Below are 21,005 nucleotides of genomic sequence, written 5' to 3' on the forward strand. Positions count from 1 at the left end.
TACCCACGGATACTTGAGGTGACATTGGAGTATCTAGGTGACATTAGGGTTTTCGTTGATTTGTGTCTTAAGGTGTTATTCTAGTACGAACTCGATGATAGATTGAACGGAAAGAATAGCTTCGTGTTATTTTACTACGAACTCTTGAATAGATCGATTAGAAAGGATAACTTTGAGGTGGTTTCGTACCCTACAATAATCTCTTCGTTTATTCTCCGCTATTAGTGACTTTGGAGTGACTCTTTGTTGCATGTTGACGGATAGTTATATGATCCAATTATGTTATTATTGTTGAGAGAACTTGCACTAGTGAAAGTGTGAACCCTAGGCCTTGTTTCCTAGGATTGCAATACCGTTTACGCTCACTTTTACCTCTTGTTACCTTGCTGTTTTTATATTTTCAGATTACAAATACTCATATCTATCATCCATATTGCACTTGTATCACCATCTCTTCGCCGAACTAGTGCACCTATAAAATTTACCATTGTATTGGGTGTGTTGGGGACACAAGAGACTCTTTGTCATTTGGTTGCAGGGTTGCTTGAGAGAGACCATCTTCATCCTACACCTCCCACGGATTGATAAACCTTAGGTCATCCACTTGAGGGAAATTTGCTACTGTCCTACAAATCTCTGCACTTGGAGGCCCAACAACGTCTACAAGAAGAAGGTTGCGTAGTAGACATCAAGCTCTTTTCTGGCGCCGTCGCCGGGGAGGTTAGTGCTTGAAGGTATATCTTTAGATCTTGCAATCGAATCTTTTTGTTTCTTGTTTATCACTAGTTTAGTTTGTAAAAGAAAATTACATAAAAATGGAATTGAGGGTGCCTCATATCCTTCATCTTTTTACTGTCTTCCGTTAAAATAAGGATTCCGATAGTTGTGCTCAATTGCTAGAGGAAGAATGCATTAAAATGTTTGGCACTAAATCTTTGAATGGTGAGCATGATTGCAATGTTGTTAGTATGAATTCTTTGAATACACATGATGCTAATGATATGCAAAGCCACAAGCTTGGGGATGCTATGTTTGATGAAGATGATATGTTTAGTCCCCCAAGTTTTGATGAGCAAATTTATTATAATGAAACCATGCTTCCTATTTATGATGATTATTGTGATGACACGTATGCTATAAGGAATAAAGATAACCATGAAACTTGTCATCATGATTTTAATTTTCAATTGGATTATGCTTCATGTGATAGTTATATTGTTTAATTCATTCATGATGCTACTGAAAATTATTATGAGAGAGGAACATGTGCTTTTACATATTGCAATAATATCAAGTTTCCTCTCTATGTGTTGAAATTTTTGAGGTTGCACTTGTCCTGCCTTCCTATGCAAGTTGATTCTTGTTCCCATAAGTTGTTTGCTCACAAAATCCCTATGCATAGGAAGTGGGTTAGGCTTAAATGTTCTAGTCATATGCTTCATGATGCTCCCGTTATGTTTCAATTCTTATCTTTTATGTGAGCATCATTGTCATCATCATGCCTAGCTAAAAAGGCAATAAAGAAAAGCGCTTGTTGGGAGACAACCCAATATTTATTTTTACTGTTTTTGTGTGTTCACATGATTATGCTATTGTAGTAATCATGTTTTATAGCTTTTGTTTCAATAAAGTGCCAAGTAAGACCTTTAGGATAGCATACGGTGATAGTTGTGGTGATCCTGCTGAAAATCAGAAACTTTTGCGCCCAGTAAATTAGTTTTCATAATTCACAGAAGCGTGATATTGATCTGATTCTTTTTGATCTAGATTGGTACACAAATGCCTCAGGTTTTCCTAATTTTGTAGAATTTTTGGAGTTCTAGAAGTATACGTTTGATACAGATTACTACAGACTGTTCTGATTTTGACAGATACTGTTTTCTATGTGTTGTTTGCTTATTTTGATGAATCTATGAGTAGTATCGGAAGGTATGAACCATAGAGAAGTTGGAATACAGTATATATTACACCAATATGAATTTAGAATGAGTTCACAACAGCATCTAAGTGGTGGTTTTATTTTCATATACTAACGGAGCTTACGAGTTTTCTATTGTGTTTTGTGTTGTGAAGTTTTCAAGTTTTGGGTAAAGATTCGATGGACTATGGAATAAGTAGTGGCAAGAGCCTAAGCTTGGGGATGCCCAAGGCACACCAAGGTAATATTGAAGGACAAACAAGAGCCTAAGCTTGGGGATGCCCCGGATGGCATCCCCTCTTTCGTCTTCGTTCATCGGTAACTTTACTTGGAGCTATATTTTTATTCACCACATGATATGTGTTTTGTTTGGAGCGTCATTGTGTTTTATTTTGTTTTGCTTTCTGTTTGAATAAAATACCAAGATCTTAAATTCTTAAATGTTAGAGATTCTTCACATAGTTGCATAATTATTTGACAACTCATTGATCTTCACTTATATCTTTCAGAGTAGTTTGTCATTTGCTCTAGTGCTTCACTTATATCTTTTAGACACAACGGTGGTTTTATTTTGAAGAAATAGATGAACTCTCATGCTTCACTTACATTATTTTGAGAGTCTTAAACAGCATGGTAATTTGCTTTGGTTATGAAATTAGTCCTAATATGATGGGCATCCAAGAGGGATATAATAAAAACTTTCATATAAAGTGCATTGAATACTATGAGAAGTTTGATTTTTGATGATCGTTTTGAGATATGAGGATGGTGATATTAGAGTCATGCTAGTAGAGTAGTTGTGAATTTGATAAATACTTGCGTTGAGGTTTGCTAGTCCCGTAGCATGCACGTATGGTAACCGTTTTGTGACAAATTTGAAGCACGAAGTATTTCTTTGATTGTCCTTCTTTGTGTGGAGGTCGGGGGCGCGCGATGGTTAACTCCTATAAACCTCCCCCCTAGGAGCATGCATTTAGTGCTTGATTTTGATTACTTGTAGATTTTTGCAATAAGTATGTGAGTTCTTTATGACTAATGTTGAGTCCATGGATTATACACACTGTCACCCTTCCATCATTGCTAGCCTCTCCGGTACCGTGCATTGCCCTTTCTCACCTTGAGAGTTGGTGCAAACTTCGCCGGTGCATCCAAAACCCGTGATATGATACACTCTATCACACATAAACCTCATTATATCTTCCTCAAAACAGCCACCATACCTACCTATTATGTCATTTCCATAGCCATCCCGAGATATATTGCGATGCAACTTTCCACCGTCCCGTTTATCATGACACGTTCATCATTGTCATATTGCCTTGCATGATCATGTAGTTGACATCATATTTTCGTGGCAAATCCATCGTTCATAAATTTTCATACATGTCACTCTTGATTCATCGCATGTCCCAGTACACCGCCGGAGGGATTCATTTAGAGTCATATCTTGTTCTAGTATCGAGTTGCAATCATTGAGTTGTAAATGAATAGAAGTGTGATGATCATCATTCATAGAGCATTGTCCCCCCCCCCCAAAAAAAAGAGAAAGGCCAATGAAAAGGAAAGGCCCAAAAAAAAGAAAAAGAAATAAAAAGGGACAATGCTACTATCCTTTTTTCACACTTGTGCTTCAAAGTAGCACCATGATCTTTATGACAGAGAGTCTCTTGCTTTGTCACTTTCATATACTAGTGGGAATTTTTCATTATAGAACTTGGCTTGCATATTCCAACGATGGGCTTCCTCAATTGCCCTAGGTCTTCGTGAGCAAGCAAGTTGGATGCACACCCACTTAGTGTCTTTTTTTGAGCTTTCATACATTTATAGCTCTAGTGCATCCGTTGCATGGCAATCCCTACTCCTTGCATTGAAATCAATTGATGGGCATCTCCCTAGCCCGTTGATTAGCCACGTGAATGTGAGACTTTCTCCTTTTTTGTCTTCTCCACACAACCCCCATTATCATATTCTATTCCGGCTATAGTGCTATGTACATGGCTCACGCTCATGTATTGCGTGAAAGTTGAAAAAGTTTGAAAAGGCTAAGGTATGAAACAATTACTTGGTTGAAACCGAGGTTGTGCATGATTTGGATATTTTGTGTGACGAAGATGGAGCATAGCCAAACTATATGATTTTGTAGGGATGAACTTTCTTTGGCCATGTTATTTTGAGAAGACATAATTGCTTTGTTAGTATGCTTGAAGTATTATTATTTTTATGTCAATATTAAACTTTTATCTTGAATCTTATGGATCTCAATATTCTTACCACAATAAAGAACATTACATTGATAAATATGTTAGGAAGCATTCCACATCAAAAATTCTGTTTTTATCATTTACCTACTCGAGGACGAGCAGGAATTAAGCTTGGGGATGCTTGATACGTCTCCAACGTATCTATAAATTTTGATTGTTCCATGCTATTATATATTCTGTTTTGTATGTTTAATGGGCTTTAATACACTCTTTTCTATTATTTTTGGGACTAACCTATTAACCCAGAGCCCAGTGCCAGTTTCTGTTTTCTTGCCTATTTAGGTGTTTCGAAGAAAAGGGATATCAAACGGAGTCCAAACGGAATGAAACCTTCGGGAGAGTTATTTTTTGAACGGAAGCAATCTAGGAGACTTGGAGTATACGTCAGGGAAGCAACGAGGAAGCCACGAGGCAGGGAGGCGCGCCCTACCCCCCTGGGCACGCCTCCCACCCTCGGGGGCCCCTCGTGGCTCCCCTGACCGACTTCTTTCGCCTATATATGTCCATATACCCTTAAAACATCGAGGAGAACAATAGATCGTGAGTTCCGCCGCCGCAAACCTCCAGAGCCACTGCAAACCAATCTAGACCCATTCCGGCACCCTGCCGGAGGGGGGAATCCCTCTCCGGTGGCCATCTTCATCGTCCCGGCGCTCTCCATGACGAGGAGGGAGTAGTTCACCCTCGGGGCTGAGGGTATGTACCAGTTGCTATGTGTTTGATCTCTCTCTCATGTTCTTGAGGTGGTACGATCTTGATGTATCGCGAGCTTTGCTATTATAGTTGGATCTTATGATGTTCCTCCCCCTCTACTCTCTTGTAATGGATTGATTTTTCCCTTTGAAGTTATCTTATCGGATTGAGTCTTTAAGGATTTGAGAATACTTGATGTATGTCTTGCATGTGCTTGTCTGTGCTGACAATGGGATATTCACGTGATCTACTTGATGTATGTTTTGGTGATCAACTTGCAGGTTCTGTGACCTTGTGAACTTATGCATAGGGGTTGGCACACGTTTTCGTCTTGACTCTCCGGTAGAAACTTTGGGGCACTCTTTGAAGTTCTTTGTGCTGGTTGAATAGATGAATCTAAAATAGTGTGATGCATATCGTATAATCATACCCACAGATACTTGAGGTGTCATTGGAGTATCTAGGTGACATTAGGGTTTTGGTTGATTGGTGTCTTATGGTGTTATTCTAGTACGAAATCTATGATAGATTGAACGGAAAGAATAGCTTTGTGTTATTTTACTACAAACTCTTGAATAGATCGATCAAAAAGGATAACTTTGAGGTGGTTTCGTTCCCTACAATAATCTCTTTGTTTGTTCTCCTCTATTAGTGACTTTGGAGTGACTCTTTGTTGCATGTTGAGGGATAGTTTTATGATCCAATTATGTTACGATTGTTGGGAGAACTTGCACTAGTGAAAGTATGAACCCTAGGCCTTGTTTCCTAGCATTGCAATACCGTTTACGGTCACTTTTACCACTTGTTACCTTGCTATTTTTATATTTTCGGATTACAAATACTCATATCTATCATCCATATTGCACTTGTATCACCATCTCTTCGCCGAACTAGTGCACCTATACAACTTACCATTGTATTGTGTGTGTTGGGGACACAAGAGACTCTTTGTCATTTGGTTGCAGGGTTGCTTGAGAGAGACCATCTTTGTCCTACACCTCCCACGGATTGATAAACCTTAGGTCATCCACTTGAGGGAAATTTGCTCCTTGTGACGCCCCCGATTTGACCGTAAACTAATCATGCACGCAAATGTGTACGACCAAGATCAGGGACTCACGGGAAGATATCACAACACAACTCTAAAACATAAATAAGTCATACAAGCATCATAATACAAGCCAGGGGCCTCGAGGGCTCGAATACAAGTGCTCGATCATAGACGAGTCAACGGAAGCAACAATATCTGAGTACAGACATAAGTTAAACAAGTTTGCCTTAAGAAGGCTAGCACAAAAGTAGCAACGATCGAAAAGGCAAGGCCTCCTGCCTGGGACCTCCTAACTACTCCTGGTCGTCGTCAGCGGCCTGCACGTAGTAGTAGGCACCTCCAGTGTCGTGGGTGTCGTCGTCGACGGTGGCGTCTGGCTCCTGGACTCCAGCATCTGGTTGCGACAACCAGATAGAAAGGAACAAGGGGGGAAAAGAGGGAGAGAAGCAACCGTGAGTACTCATCCAAAGTACTCGCAAGCAAGGAGCTACACTACATATGCATGGGTATATGTGTAAAGGGGCATATCAGTGGACTGAACTGCAGAATGCCAGAATAAAAGGGGGATAGCTAGTCCTGTCGAAGACTACGCTTCTGGTCATCTCCATCTTGCAGCAGGTAGAAGAGAGTAGATTGAAGTCCTCCAAGTAGCATCGCATAGCATAATCCTACCCGGCAATCCCCTCCTCGTCGCCCTGTTAGAGAGCGATCACCGGGTTGTATCTGGCACTTGGAAGGGTGTATTTTATTCAGTATCCAGTTCTAGTTGTCATAAGCTCAAGGTACAACTCCGGGTCGTCCTTTTACCGAGGGACACGGCTATTCGAATAGATAAACTTCCCTGCAGGGGTGCACCACATAACCCAACACGCTCGATCCCATTTGGCCGGACACACTTTTCTGGGTCATGCCCGGCCTCGTAAGATCAACGCGTCGCAGCCCCACCTAAGCACAACAGAGAGGTCAGCACGCCGGTCTAACCCTATGCGCGCAGGGGTCTGGGCCCATCGCCCTATGCACACCTGCACGTTGCGTACGCGGCCGGAAGCAGACCTAGCCTAGTGGCGTTCCAGTCCAATCCGGCGCGCGCCACTCAGTCGCTGACGTCAAGAAGGCTTCGGCTGATACCACGACGCCGGGATACCCATAACTACTCCCGCGTAGATGGTTAGTGCGTATAGACCAAATGGCCAGACTCAGATCAAATACCAAGATCTCGTTAAGCGTGTTAAGTATCCGCGAACGCCGACCAGGGCCAGGCCCACCTCTCACCTAGGCGGTCTCAACCTGCCCTGTCGCTCCGCCACAAAGATCCACTTGCGGGTACTCCTACGAGCCGACCCGACTTTAGTCATCACATGTGTCATGTATATAGTATATAAGTATATACCCGTGATCACCGCCCAGGTGATCACGGCCCGATAGTATAGCACAGCAGACGGACAAGAATGTAGGGCCACTGATGGAAAACTAGCATCCTATACTAAGCATGTAGGATTGCAGGTAAAGGTAACAACAGTAGTAGCAAGGATAGGCTATGCATCAGGATAGGATATCAGAAAGCAGTAACATGCTACACTACTCTAATGCAAGCAGTATAGAGAAGAATAGGCGATATCTGGTGATCAAGGGGGGGGGCTTGCCTGGTTGCTCTGGCAAGTAGGAGGGGTCGTCGACTCCGTAGTCGAACTGGGCAGCAGCAGTGTCGGTCTCGTAGTCTACCGGAGAGAAGAGGGGGAAGAAACAGTAAATACAATGCAAACATAAGCATGACGATGCGTGACATGACAATGAGCGGTGCTAGGGTGTCCTAACGCGACAGTAGGTGGTACCGGTGAAGGGGGGGAACATCCGGGAGGTATTCCCGATGTTTCGCGTTTTCGGACAGACGGACCGGAGGGGGAAAGTTGCTAGTTCGATAGGTTAGGGAGGTGTGGTGGACGAACGGACTGCGTATTCGGATTCGTCTCGTCGTTCTGAGCAACTTTCATATAGAAAACATTTTCATCCGAGTTACGGTTTAAAAGATATGAATTTTCAAAGTTTATTTGAATTTCTGGAATTATTTATATTAAGAAAATGAATTATGACGTCAGCATGAGGCAATGCTGACGTCAGCAAGTCAACAGGTCGGCTGACCAGTCAAACCAGACAGGTGGGTCCAGTGGGACCCACATGTCAGTCTCTGTTATTCTAATATCTATTTAAACTAATCTAACAGTATAATTAGAGGGGTGGGCCCCACATGTCAGTGAGTGATTAGTTAAAATAATTATTTTTATTTATAAAACATTTTCCTTTTTCTTTCTTTTTATATTTTTGCGGCGGGGGCCCGCATGTCAGTGACTGGGCCTGCCCAGTCAGCAGTTGACTGGGTCAACCCAGTCAACTGGGGCCCGTGGGGGCCACTGGCAGTGACCCAGGGGTGGCCCCAGGTGTGCCACGTCGGCGGCCGGCACCGGAGCAACGCCGGCGACCAAACGCACGGCGGCGCGGCTCGGGAGGGGTACGGGTTTCACCCCCAGTGGGTTTGCGGGGGCGGGGCTTGGCGCGTTCGACGCGGCTCGACGTCGCGCGTCCAACGGCGGTGGTCGGAGGGGCTGGAACGGCCGGAGACGACCGCTACGAGCTCGCCGGCGGCGAGGTGCTACGGGTGCCCGACGGAAGCTGCGTTAGAGCGCACGAACGGCCGAACTAACTACCTAGGCGAGTGCGGCACGGTGCGGTCGGGCTAGCGGGCCTACGCCCGTGACCATTTGGTCACCGGAGACACGCCGGCGGCGAGCTCCGTGGCGTGGCGTTCGGGCGCGCGTGGGGGAGCAGCTACGGAGCGCAAGCAAGCTAACGGAGAGGGGGAGGAGATGCGGGAGCTCACAGCGGAGCCGTAGGGAGTGGCAGCGTGCTCGGGGAGGGCGCGGGGTAGCCGGAATCGGCGACGATCGACGGCGACCGAAGGTTGAAGACGAGCTCGGGGAGGTCGGTGCGGAGGCGCTCGGCTCGTTCCCGTTGGCGTAGTCGACGGCGGGGAGTCGTTCGGGCACGTCGTCGGGGCGATCTGGGCACGGTGGCCGCGAGTTCGACGGTGAACGGCGGCGAGCACGCGCGGGCAGAGGGTATCGAAGGGGAGAGGGATGGGGGTCTGGCGGGGGGAGAGGCGCAGAGGCCGAGGGAGTGAGCGGGGTGAGTGGGAGAGAGGCCCGAGGGAGCGGGGGCCGCTGGCGCCCTTATCCTCTCCGGCGTCGGTGCCGGCGAGGTGGTCGGGCGGGAGCGCGCGCCCCTGTTCCGACCCAGTCGGGGGAACAGGGAAGGGGACGCGGGGGGGGGGGGGGAAGAGTGGGCTGGGGCGACTGGGCCGGGGGGTTCGGGGGTGGCGGCCCAGTTTGGGCCGGGGTGCAGTGGGGGAACGGGCCTTCTCCTTTTTTTCTTTTTCTGTTCTGTTTTGTTTTCTGTTTTCCTTTTATTTGTCTATTTCCTTTTCTGTTTTATTTCATTTAAAGTATTTAGGCATTTTACAAAAAGGAGTTTTCTCCACCATAATTGCCAGTGTATTATTTAGCACCCACAGAACATTTTTGTTTGAGTTTTTGAAAACTTTTATTTTCACTTTAATTATATTTGAAGTTTGAACTAGGAGTTAGAAAAGGAAGGTGATTCAAATATGATCAATCCCTGTTTAGCAACATGATTAGCTTAATCACAGGGAGTTACTGTAGCATGATTCCCAGGGTGTTACAAATCTCCTCCACTACAAGAAATCTCGTCCCGAGATTTAGGAGGTAGAAGGAAACAGTGCGGGGTATTCTTCGCGCAGACGATCCTCTCGTTCCCAAGTGGCCTCATCTTCAGAATGGTGCGACCACTGGACTTTGAGAAACTTGATCGCCTTCTGACGTGTGCGGCGTTCAGCTTGGTCGAGAATGCGGACCGGATGCTCCTTATAGGAGAGGTCTTGCTGCAATTCGAGCACTTCATGATCCACAGCTCGGATTGGATCCTTGAAGCAACGGCGGAGCTGTGACACATGGAACACATCGTGAACCTGAGAAAGGTTCGGCGGTAGCTCCAGTTGGTATGCCACTTTTCCACGCCTTTCGAGAATAGTGAATGGGCCAATATAGCGAGGAGCTAGTTTGCCCTTGATCCCGAAGCGGTGAGCACCCTTCATAGGTGTGACTCGAAGATAAGCCTTTTCGCCAGGTTGATAGACCATGTCTTTATGATGACGGTCATACTGACTCTTCTGACGTGACTGAGCAGTCTTGAGATTCTCGCGAATAATGCGGACTTGTTCTTCGGCATCTTGGATAATATCCGGACCGAAGAGTGGACGTTCCCCAGTTTCTGACCAGTTCAGAGGGGTTCGGCACTTTCGTCCATATAACACTTCGAAGGGGGCCATCTTCAGACTAGCTTGATAGCTATTATTATAAGAGAACTCAGCATACGGGAGAGATTCCTCCCATTTCTTGCCGAAGGAAATAACGCAAGCTCGAAGCATGTCTTCGAGAACTTGATTGACGCGTTCAACTTGTCCTTGCGATTGAGGATGAAACGCAGTACTGAATGACAGATGAGTTCCCATTGCTTCTTGGAAACTTGCCCAGAATCTTGAAGTGAATAAGCTGCCACGGTCTGAACTGATAACCAATGGAATACCGTGGAGTGAAACAATCCTGGACATATAGAGCGTTGCCAACTGGCTAGCAGTGATCGTTTCTTTGACTGCCAGGAAATGTGCAACTTTGGAAAGCCGGTCAATGACGACAAGAATAGCATCATTACCTTTCTGTGATTTGGGAAATCCAGTGACGAAGTCCATCTCAACATGGTCCCATTTCCATTCAGGAATAGAGATAGGTTGCAGAGTTCCAGCAGGCCTTTGATGTTCTGCTTTGATACGACGGCAAACGTCACACTCAGCAACATAACGAGCAATGTCTTGCTTCATATTAGACCACCAGAATCTCTGTCGGATGTCTTGATACATCTTTGTACTACCAGGATGGATACACAGAGGCGTATCATGAGCTTCTTTCATAACTTCCTGTGTCATATCCAGGTTTTTCTCTGCACATGGCACCACTAGGCGGCCCTTGAAGTATAGGGTGCCATCTTCAGCAATGGTGAAGAATGAGGGCTTTCCTTCTGCGAGGTAGCGCTTAATCTTGTGGGCTTCAGAGTCATACTTCTGTAGCCTTTTGATGCTGTCCTCGAGATCTGGTTTAGCAACTAGGGTATTGAGAGAACCCTGGGTAACAACGTGGAGGTTCACCTTGCCAAACTCCTTAGGAGGGGGAATGAGTGCACCCGGAGGAACAATATGGAGGTTCAGCTTCCTGAATTCTTCAACAAGCGAGGGCTGAACTTTATGAACCTGGAGGTGGTTGCAGTAAGACTTGCGGCTCAAGGCATCAGCCATTACATTAGCCTTGCCTGGCGTATAGGAAATACCCAAGTCAAAGTCTGCAACGAGCTCCATCCATCTCTGCTGACGGAGGTTCAGATCTGGCTGAGTAAACAGATACTTCAGACTTTGGTGGTCAGTGAAGATCTCGCAACGATTACCGAGAAGGTAATGTCGCCACTGCTTCAGCGCATGAATGACAGCAGCAAGTTCGAGGTCGTGAACTGGGTAGTTCTCTTCGTGAGGGCGCAATTGTCGAGAGGCATAAGCAATCACTTTGCGGTCTTGCATTAGGACACAGCCTAATCCTTGACGGGAAGCGTCGCAGTAAATGACGAAGTCCTTCTTAGTATCAGGTGGAGCTAGAACTGGGGCAGAAGTCAACTTGTCTTTGAGTGCCTGGAAACTTTCCTGACATTTGTCTGTCCATTGGAACTTGACGCCCTTATGTAACAGGTTAGTCAGAGGCCTGGCGATCTTGGAGAAGTTCTCGACAAATCGACGGCAATAGCTGGCGAGACCGAGAAAACTTCTGACTTGCTTAACGTTCTTGGGAGGAGTCCAATCAAGAATAGCCTGAACTCGCTCGGGGTTGACGGCAATACCATCCTTAGAGATGACATGCCCAAGATAGGTTACTTCCGGTAGCCAGAATTCACATTTGGAGAACTTGGCATATAGTTGATGTTCTCGTAGCTTTTCCAGCACAAGTCGAAGATGTTCAGCATGTTCTTCTTCGTTCTTGGAAAATATCAGGATATCATCCAGATAAACCACGACGAACTTGTCGAGGTAATCCATGAATATGTAGTTCATCAGACGAGAGAAGGTGGCTGGAGCATTGGTTAAACCGAAAGACATGACGGTGTACTCGTATGAACCATAGCGAGTCACGAAGGCGGTCTTTGGGATATCCTCTTCGCGAACACGGATCTGGTGGTAGCCCAACCTCAAGTCGAGCTTAGAGAACACTGACGAACCCGCCAGTTGATCATACAGATCATTGATCCGAGGAAGAGGGTATTTATTCTGAATGGTAGCTTGGTTTATAGGACGGTAGTCTTGAACTAACCGGTTTGTCCCATCCTTCTTCTTGACAAAGAGAGAAGGTGCTCCCCAAGGAGAGCAACTTGGGCGAATGAATCCTTTGCGAAGAGACTTGTCGATTTCCTCCTTAAGCTCAAGGAGTTCATGCGGCGGCATTTTGTAGGGTCGCTTGGCTATAGGAGTGGTGCCTGGTTTCAAGTCGATGATGAATTCGACAGCTCTAGCAGGGGGAATCCCTGGAAGTTCTTCAGGGAAGACGTCGAGGAATTCACGCACGACGGGAATGTTTTCAATGCCCTCGAGTGGTGCAGCGTTCAATGCATTCAATGCGTAAAGCCTTGCCTCGGCATTTTGCACCAGATTAGCTTGGTAAGCAACTATTTCATCTGAAGGGTGTAGCAGATGGACGGTCTTAGTGGCGCAGACTATGGAAGCAGTATGCGCTTTCAACCAATCCATACCCAAAATGAGGTCGATGTTAGACGACTTCAGGATAATGGGAGAGGCATAGAATTCCAGCCCTTCGATTTCCACGGGGACATCGATGCCAACCAAGGAGGTTTGACACTGTCCCACGGGGGTTTTGACCAATACAGAGGTGTTCATCTCCTCACATTTAACATCGTGCTTGTATGCAAAATCTTCTGACATGAATGAATGCGATGCACCTGTATCAAATAAAACGGATGCTGGTACTGAATTTAGGAGGAGTGTACCCATCACAGTAGCAGGCTGGTCTTGAGCTTCGTTGAGATCAACGTGGTTGGCATGAGCACGACCATAAGACTTAGCACTGTTGTTGCGGGGCTGATTGTTACCACGGCCAGTTGCTGGAAGGGCCAGTTGATTCTGGTTCTGGTTGCATTCTTTAGCACGGTGTCCTGGTTGACCACACCTGAAGCACAAGCCATTATTCGGAGTGGGAACAGGAGCTTGGGATGGTGGAGCTGGAAGTCTTGACTGCCTGGACGGTGGTGTAGGCAGACGAGGGGCAGCATAGGTCTGCCTTGGGGCAGATGCATTTGGACGGTACATGCTGTTCGGGATCCATATCTTACGCTTCTGTGAGGGCGAGCCCGAAGATGAGCCCGTGTCACGGTTGCGCCTGTGAGAGCTCTGGAATTCCTGCAGACCAGTTTCGACATTGATGGCCTTGTTCACCAAGGTGGCGAAATCAGCAAAGTCATGCACTAGAAGTGCGAGCTTGATGTCAGCTTGAAGGCCATCACGGAACTTCTCCTGTCTGCGTGCATCAGTGGCAATGTCTTCTTCAGCATAGCGGGACAAGTCCAGAAATTCCCGCTGATAAGCTTCGACAGATTTGTTGCCTTGGGTGAGGTTGCGGAACTCACGCTTCTTCCGGTCCATGACTCCTTGAGGAATGAAGCGGGCACGGAAAGCTTCTTGGAAGTCTGGCCATGTGATGATTGTTCCGGCTGGCAGAGTATGCCTGTGGCTGTCCCACCATTGAGCTGCGGGTCCCTTCAAGAAGAAGGAAGCAAAGGTGACATAGCTGGCAGGGGCTACATCAGCAGACTCCATCTCATAGGAGATGTCACGGAGCCAGTCATCAGCATCCAGAGGCTGAGTTGAGCTGCAGTAGATGGTTGGGTTGAGGCGTATGAAATCTTGAAGAGTCACTTGAGCTGGCTGCTGGTTCATATTGGGGCGAGGACACTGAGCCATCATATTTTCCATGAATTGGCGGTTCAGTTCAAACTGTTGGATCATACCAGCCATGTACTCAGGTGGTGGTGGGGCATCGCCACCACGACCACGACCACCTGGTCTAACCATCCTGCTAATATATAACAGGGGTAGTTCAGCATTGGAAAATATTGGCAAAGACAAGAATCATTCATGATGAAACATGCATAATGAAAGGAGCACGATAGCTACTACATAGTAGTTGGCATAACTTACAAAAGGGGTCATGCATAGAGTTCAGTACATAGAGTTCAGTACATAGACTAAAACATCATAGGCGGCACACAGGCTCGCGGCGACTGAAACTAATACTACAAGCAAGCCTACATCAGTCCCAAGAGGTACTATGGAGGTAATCGTAGCCCGACAGCTGGTAGTGAGGCAACGGATAGCCCTCCACGTCAGCAGACTGGGGGCCGCGGATACTCAGGTGTAGAGCCCGACGCTCAGGTGGCAGAAGAGGGCCAAGTGCGGGAGAGTAGCCTCCCACCTCTGGCCAACCAACACCGTGGGGCATCACGGTCCTGGCTGGGTAGATCGCAGTACGCGGTACCTGTCCAGACCGGACAAAGGGGTGCAGCAGCGTCAGAGCACGGTAAAGGTGCTGACGGGTGGTGTACATCTCGTGGCGAAGAGCTCGGTTAGCTCGATCCAGCCCATCAGCATGCAGAACCAGGTGCTGATGGTAGAAGGGCTCTCGGGTGACAGTGGAGTAGGCAGCAGTATAGTATCCCTCCGCACAAATATCAGAGGCGATAGCAATGTGCCTGAAAGGGGAGGTGTCCAACTCCCGATACTCTCCACGAAGACGTGTCAGAGCAGCATAGGCAGCATCGTGGACAGCCATATCGATGGTCACACCAACACCATGTGCGGTGTGCAGCACAGAAGTGGAGTCGTACTCCCGAGAGTAGAGGTGGACGATGGCATGGTACTGCTCCTGGTTAAAGTCCTGGTACTCCTCGTAGACGGTGTACTCAGGGTGCCAGCGATAACCCAGATAGGTCATCATCTCAGCTAGCACCGCAGGTGATCCCGAGGCACCAATGGCCATCGTGTGGCGAACGACCTGCCTCGAGGGTTCCATCTGAAAGCAAAGACGTTTCAAAGGAGTCAATTGACAGTGTGTGAATTGTTCGAAATACTATTCTAAGAAACAACTATGGCTTATCCATCTTTGGGGTGAACGCGGTCACGGGATCCTAGTGTTAAAGTTAGTAAATTCGTTTAACCCGAGTAGAAGAGAGTTCAGAGTCCCAGAGTAAAGGTCGAGGAGTAAAAGATACTAGTACCACCCAATGGTGACGTGGGCCCGTAAGACACACAGCCATGTTAGTAGAAGTTTTCGTAATGTCTAGACTCGACTTCGGCCAAGGAGTGTGGAAAGGGGGATTCCTACAGGCAGTCGGCTCTGATACCAACTTGTGACGCCCCCGATTTGACCGTACACTAATCATGCACGCAAATGTGTACGACCAAGATTAGGGACTCACGGGAAGATATCACAACACAACTCTAAAACATAAATAAGTCATACAAGCATCATAATACAAGCCAGGGGCCTCGAGGGCTCGAATACAAGTGCTCGATCATAGACGAGTCAGCGGAAGCAACAATATCTGAGTACAGACATAAGTTAAACAAGTTTGCCTTAAGAAGGCTAGCACAAAAGTAGCAAGGATCGAAAAGGCAAGGCCTCCTGCCTGGGACCTCCTAACTACTCCTGGTCGTCGTCAGCGGCCTGCGGGTAGTAGTAGGCACCTCCAGTGTCGTGGGTGTCGTCGTCGACGGTGGCGTCTGGCTCCTGGACTCCAGCATCTGGTTGCGACAACCAGATAGAAAGGAACAAGGGGGAAAAGAGGGAGAGAAGCAACCGTGAGTACTCATCCAAAGTACTCGCAAGCAAGGAGCTACACTACATATGCATGGGTATATGTGTAAAGGGGCATATCAGTGGACTGAACTGCAGAATGCCAGAATTAAAAGGGGGATAGCTAGTCCTGTCGAAGACTATGCTTCTGGTCATCTCCATCTTGCAGCAGGTAGAAGAGAGTAGATTGAAGTCCTCCGAGTAGCATCGCATAGCATAATCCTACCCGGCAATCCCCTCCTCGTCGCCCTGTTAGAGAGCGATCACCGGGTTGTATCTGGCACTTGGAAGGGTGTATTTTATTCAGTATCCAGTTCTAGTTGTCATAAGCTCAAGGTACAACTCCGGGTCGTCCTTTTACCGAGGGACACGACTATTCGAATAGATAAACTTCCCTGCAGGGGTGCACCACATAACCCAACACGCTCGATCCCATTTGGCCGGACACACTTTTCTGGGTCATGCCCGGCCTCGTAAGATCAACGCGTCGCAGCCCTACCTAAGCACAACAGAGAGGTCAGCACGCCGGTCTAACCCTATGCGCGCAGGGGTCTGGGCCCATCGCCCTATGCACACCTGCACGTTGCGTACGCGGCCGGAAGCAGACCTAGCCTAGTGGCGTTCCAGTCCAATCCGGCGCGCGCCACTCAGCCGCTGACGTCAAGAAGGCTTCGGCTGATACCACGACGCCGGGATACCCATAACTACTCCCGCGTAGATGGTTAGTGCGTATAGACCAAATGGCCAGACTCAGATCAAATACCAAGATCTTGTTAAGCATGTTAAGTATCCGCGAACGCCGACCAGGGCCAGGCCCACCTCTCACCGGGGTGGTCTCAACCTGCCCTGTCGCTCCGCCACAAAGATCCACTTGCGGGTACTCCTACGAGCCGACCCGACTTTAGTCATCCCATGTGTCATGTATAAAGTATATAAGTATATACCCGTGATCACCGCCCAGGTGATCACGGCCCGATAGTATAGCACAGCAGACGGACAAGAACGTAGGGCCACTGATGGAAAACTAGCATCCTATACTAAGCATGTAGGATTGCAGGTAAAGGTAACAACAGTAGTAGCAAGGATAGGCTATGCATCAGGATAGGATATCGGAAAGCAGTAACATGCTACACTACTCTAATGCAAGCAGTATAGAGAAGAATAGGCGATATCTGGTGATCAAGGGGGGGGGGGGCTTGCCTGGTTGCTCTGGCAAGTAGGAGGGGTCGTCGACTCCGTAGTCGAACTGGGCAGCTGCAGGGCCGATCTCGTAGTCTACCGGAGAGAAGAGGGGGAAGAAACAGTAAATACAATGCAAACATAAGCATGACGATGCGTGACATGACAATGAGCGGTGCTAGGGTTGTCCTAACGCGACAGTAGGTGGTACCGGTGAAGGGGGGGAAAATCCGGGAGGTATTCCCGATGTTTCACGTTTTCGGACAGACGGACCGGAGGGGGAAAGTTGCTAGCTCGATAGGTTAGGGGGGCGTGGTGGACGAACGGACTGCGTAATTGGATTCGTCTCGTCGTTCTGAGCAACTTTCATATAGAAAACATTTTCATCCGAGTTACGGTTTAAAAGATATGAATTTTCAAAGTTTATTTGAATTTCTGGAATTATTTATATTAAGAAAATGAATTATGACGTCAGCATGAGGCAATGCTGACGTCAGCAAGTCAACAGGTCGGCTGACCAGTCAAACCAGATAGGTGGGTCTAGTGGGACCCACATGTCAGTCTCTGTTATTCTAATATCTATTTAAACTAATCTAACAGTATAATTAGAGGGGTGGGCCCCACATGTCAGTGAGTGATTAGTTAAAATAATTATTTTTATTTATAAAACATTTCCTTTTTCTTTTCTTTTTATATTTTTGCGGCGGGGGCCGCATGTCAGTGACTGGGCCTGCCCAGTCAGCAGTTGACTGGGTCAACCCAGTCAACTGGGGCCCGTGGGGGCCACTGGCAGTGACCCAGGGGTGGCCCCAGGTGTGCCACGTCGGCGGCCGGCGCCGGAGCAACGCCGGCGACCAAACGCACGGCGGCGCGGCTCGGGAGGGGTACGGGTTTCACCCCCAGTGGGTTTGCGGGGGCGGGGCTTGGCGCGTTCGACGCGGCTCGACGTCGCGCGTCCAACGGCGGTGGTCGGAGGGGCTGGAACGGCCGGAGACGACCGCTACGAGCTCGCCGGCGGCGAGGTGCTACGGGTGCCCGACGGAAGCTGCGTTAGAGTGCACGAACGGCCGAACTAACTACCTAGGCGAGTGCGGCACGGTGCGGTCGGGCTAGCGGGCCTACGCCCGTGACCATTTGGTCACCGGAGACACGCCGGCGGCGAGCTCCGTGGCGTGGCGTTCGGGCGCGCGTGGGGGAGCAGCTACGGAGCGCAAGCGAGCTAACGGAGAGGGGGAGGAGATGCGGGAGCTCACAGCGGAGCCGTAGGGAGTGGCAGCGTGCTCGGGGAGGGCGCGGGGTAGCCGGAATCGGCGACGATCGACGGCGGCCGAAGGTTGAAGACGAGCTCGGGGAGGTCGGTGCGGAGGCGCTCGGCTCGTTCCCGTTGGCGTAGTCGGCGGCGGGGAGTCGTTCGGGCACGTCGTCGGGGCGATCTGGGCACGGTGGCCGCGAGTTCGACGGTGAACGGCGGCGAGCACGCGCGGGCAGAGGGGATCGAAGGGGAGAGGGATGGGGGTCTGGCGGGGGGAGAGGCGCAGAGGCCGAGGGAGTGAGCGGGGTGAGTGGGAGAGAGGCCCGAGGGAGCGTGGGCCGCTGGCGCCCTTATCCTCTCCGGCGTCGGTGCCGGCGAGGTGGTTGGGCGGGAGCGCGCGCCCCTGTTCCGACCCGGTCGGGGGAACAGGGAAGGGGACGCGGGGGGGGGGGGGGAAGAGTGGGCTGGGGCGACTGGGCCGGGGGGTTCGGGGGTGGCGGCCCAGTTTGGGCCGGGGTGCAGTGGGGGAACGGGCCTTCTCCTTTTTTTCTTTTTCTGTTCTGTTTTGTTTTCTGTTTTCCTTTTATTTGTTTATTTCCTTTTCTGTTTTATTTCATTTAAAGTATTTAGGCATTTTATAAAAAGGAGTTTTCTCCACCATAATTGCCAGTGTATTATTTAGCACCCACAGAACATTTTTGTTTGAGTTTTTGAAAACTTTTATTTTCACTTTAATTATATTTGAAGTTTGAACTAGGAGTTAGAAAAGGAAGGTGATTCAAATATGATCAAGCCCTGTTTAGCAACATGATTAGCTTAATCACAGGGAGTAACTGTAGCATGATTCCCAGGGTGTTACACTACTGTCCTACAAACCTCTGCACTTGGAGGCCCAACAACATCTACAAGAAGAAGGTCGCGTAATTGACATCATGGTGCTACTTTGAAGAACAATTGTGGTAAAAGGATAGTGGCATTGTCCCTTCTCTCTTTTTCTCTCATTTTTTTGTTTTCTCTTCTTATTTTTTTTGGGCCCACTCTTTTTTTGGCCTTTCTCTTTTTTTCTTTTTTTATCCGGAGTCTCATCCCGACTTGTGGGGGAACCATAGTCTCCATCATCCTTTCCTCACATGGGAGAATGCTCTAATAATGATGATCATCACACTTTTATTTACTTACAACGCAAGAATTACAACTCGATACTTAGAACAAAATATGACTCTATGTGAATGCATCCGGCAGTGTACCGGGATGTGCAATGAATCAAGAGTGACATGTATGAAAGAATTGTGAAAGGTGGCTTTGCCACAAATATGATGTCAACTACATGATCATGCAAGGCAACATGACAATGATGGAACGTGTCATAATAAACGGAATGGTGGAAAGTTGCATGGCAATATATCTTGGAATGGCTATGGAAATGCCATAATAGGTAGGTATGGTGGCTGTTTTGAGGAAGGTAAATGGTGGGTGTAAGGTACCGGCGAAAGTTGCGCGGCACAAGAGAGGCTAGCAATGGTGGAAGGGTGAGAGTGCGTATAATCCATGGACTCAACATTAGTCATAAAGACCTCGCATACTTATTGCAAAAATCTACAAGTCATCAAAATCAAGCACTACGCGCATGCTCCTAGGGAAAGGGTTGGTAGGAGTTAACCATGGCGTGATCCCGACCTCCACAGAAAGCAAGACAATCAAAGAAATACCTCATGCTTCAAATTTGTCACACAACGGTTACCATACGTGCATGCTATGGGACTTGCAAACCTCAACACAAGTATTTCTCAAATTCACAATTACCCTACTAGCATAACTCTAATATCACCATCCTCATATCTCGAAATGATCGTCAAGCATCAAACTTGTCATAGTATTCAATGCACTTTATATGAAAGTTTTTATTATACCCCTCTTGGATGCCCATCATATTAGGACTAAATTCATAACCAAAGAAAATTTCCATGCTGTTTAAGACTCTCAAAATAATATAAGTGAAGCATGAGAGTTCATATATTTCTTCAAAATAAAACCACCGCCATGCTCTAGAAGGATATAAGTGAAGCACTAACTCAAATGACAAACTACTCTGAAAGATATAAGTGAAGATCAATGACTAGTTGAATAATTATGTAACTATGTGAAGACTCTCTAACATTTAAGAATTTGAGATCTTGGTATTTTATTCAAACAGCAAGCAAAAAAAATAAAACAAAATTACGCTCCAAGCAAAACACATATCATTGTGGTGAATAAAAATATAGCACCAAGTAAAGTTACCGATGAACGAAGACGAAAGAGGGGATGCCTTCCGGGGCATCCCCAAGCTTAGGCTCTTGGTTGTCCTTGAATATTACCTTGAGGTGCCTTGGGAATCTCCAAGCTTAGGCTCTTGCCACTCCTTATTCCATATTCCATCGAATCTATACCCAAAACTTGAATACTTCCAACACAAAACTCAACAGAAAACTGGTAAGCTCCATTAGTATAAGAAACTAAATCACCGCTTTCAGTACTGTTGTGAACTCATTCTTTATTTATATTGGTGTAATATCTACTGTATTCCAACTTCTCTATGGTTCATACCCTCCGATACTTCTTATAGATTCATCAAAATAAGCAA

This window comes from Triticum aestivum, chromosome 7D (assembly GCF_018294505.1).
Source record: "Triticum aestivum cultivar Chinese Spring chromosome 7D, IWGSC CS RefSeq v2.1, whole genome shotgun sequence".
Classification (NCBI taxonomy): Eukaryota; Viridiplantae; Streptophyta; class Magnoliopsida; order Poales; family Poaceae; genus Triticum; species Triticum aestivum.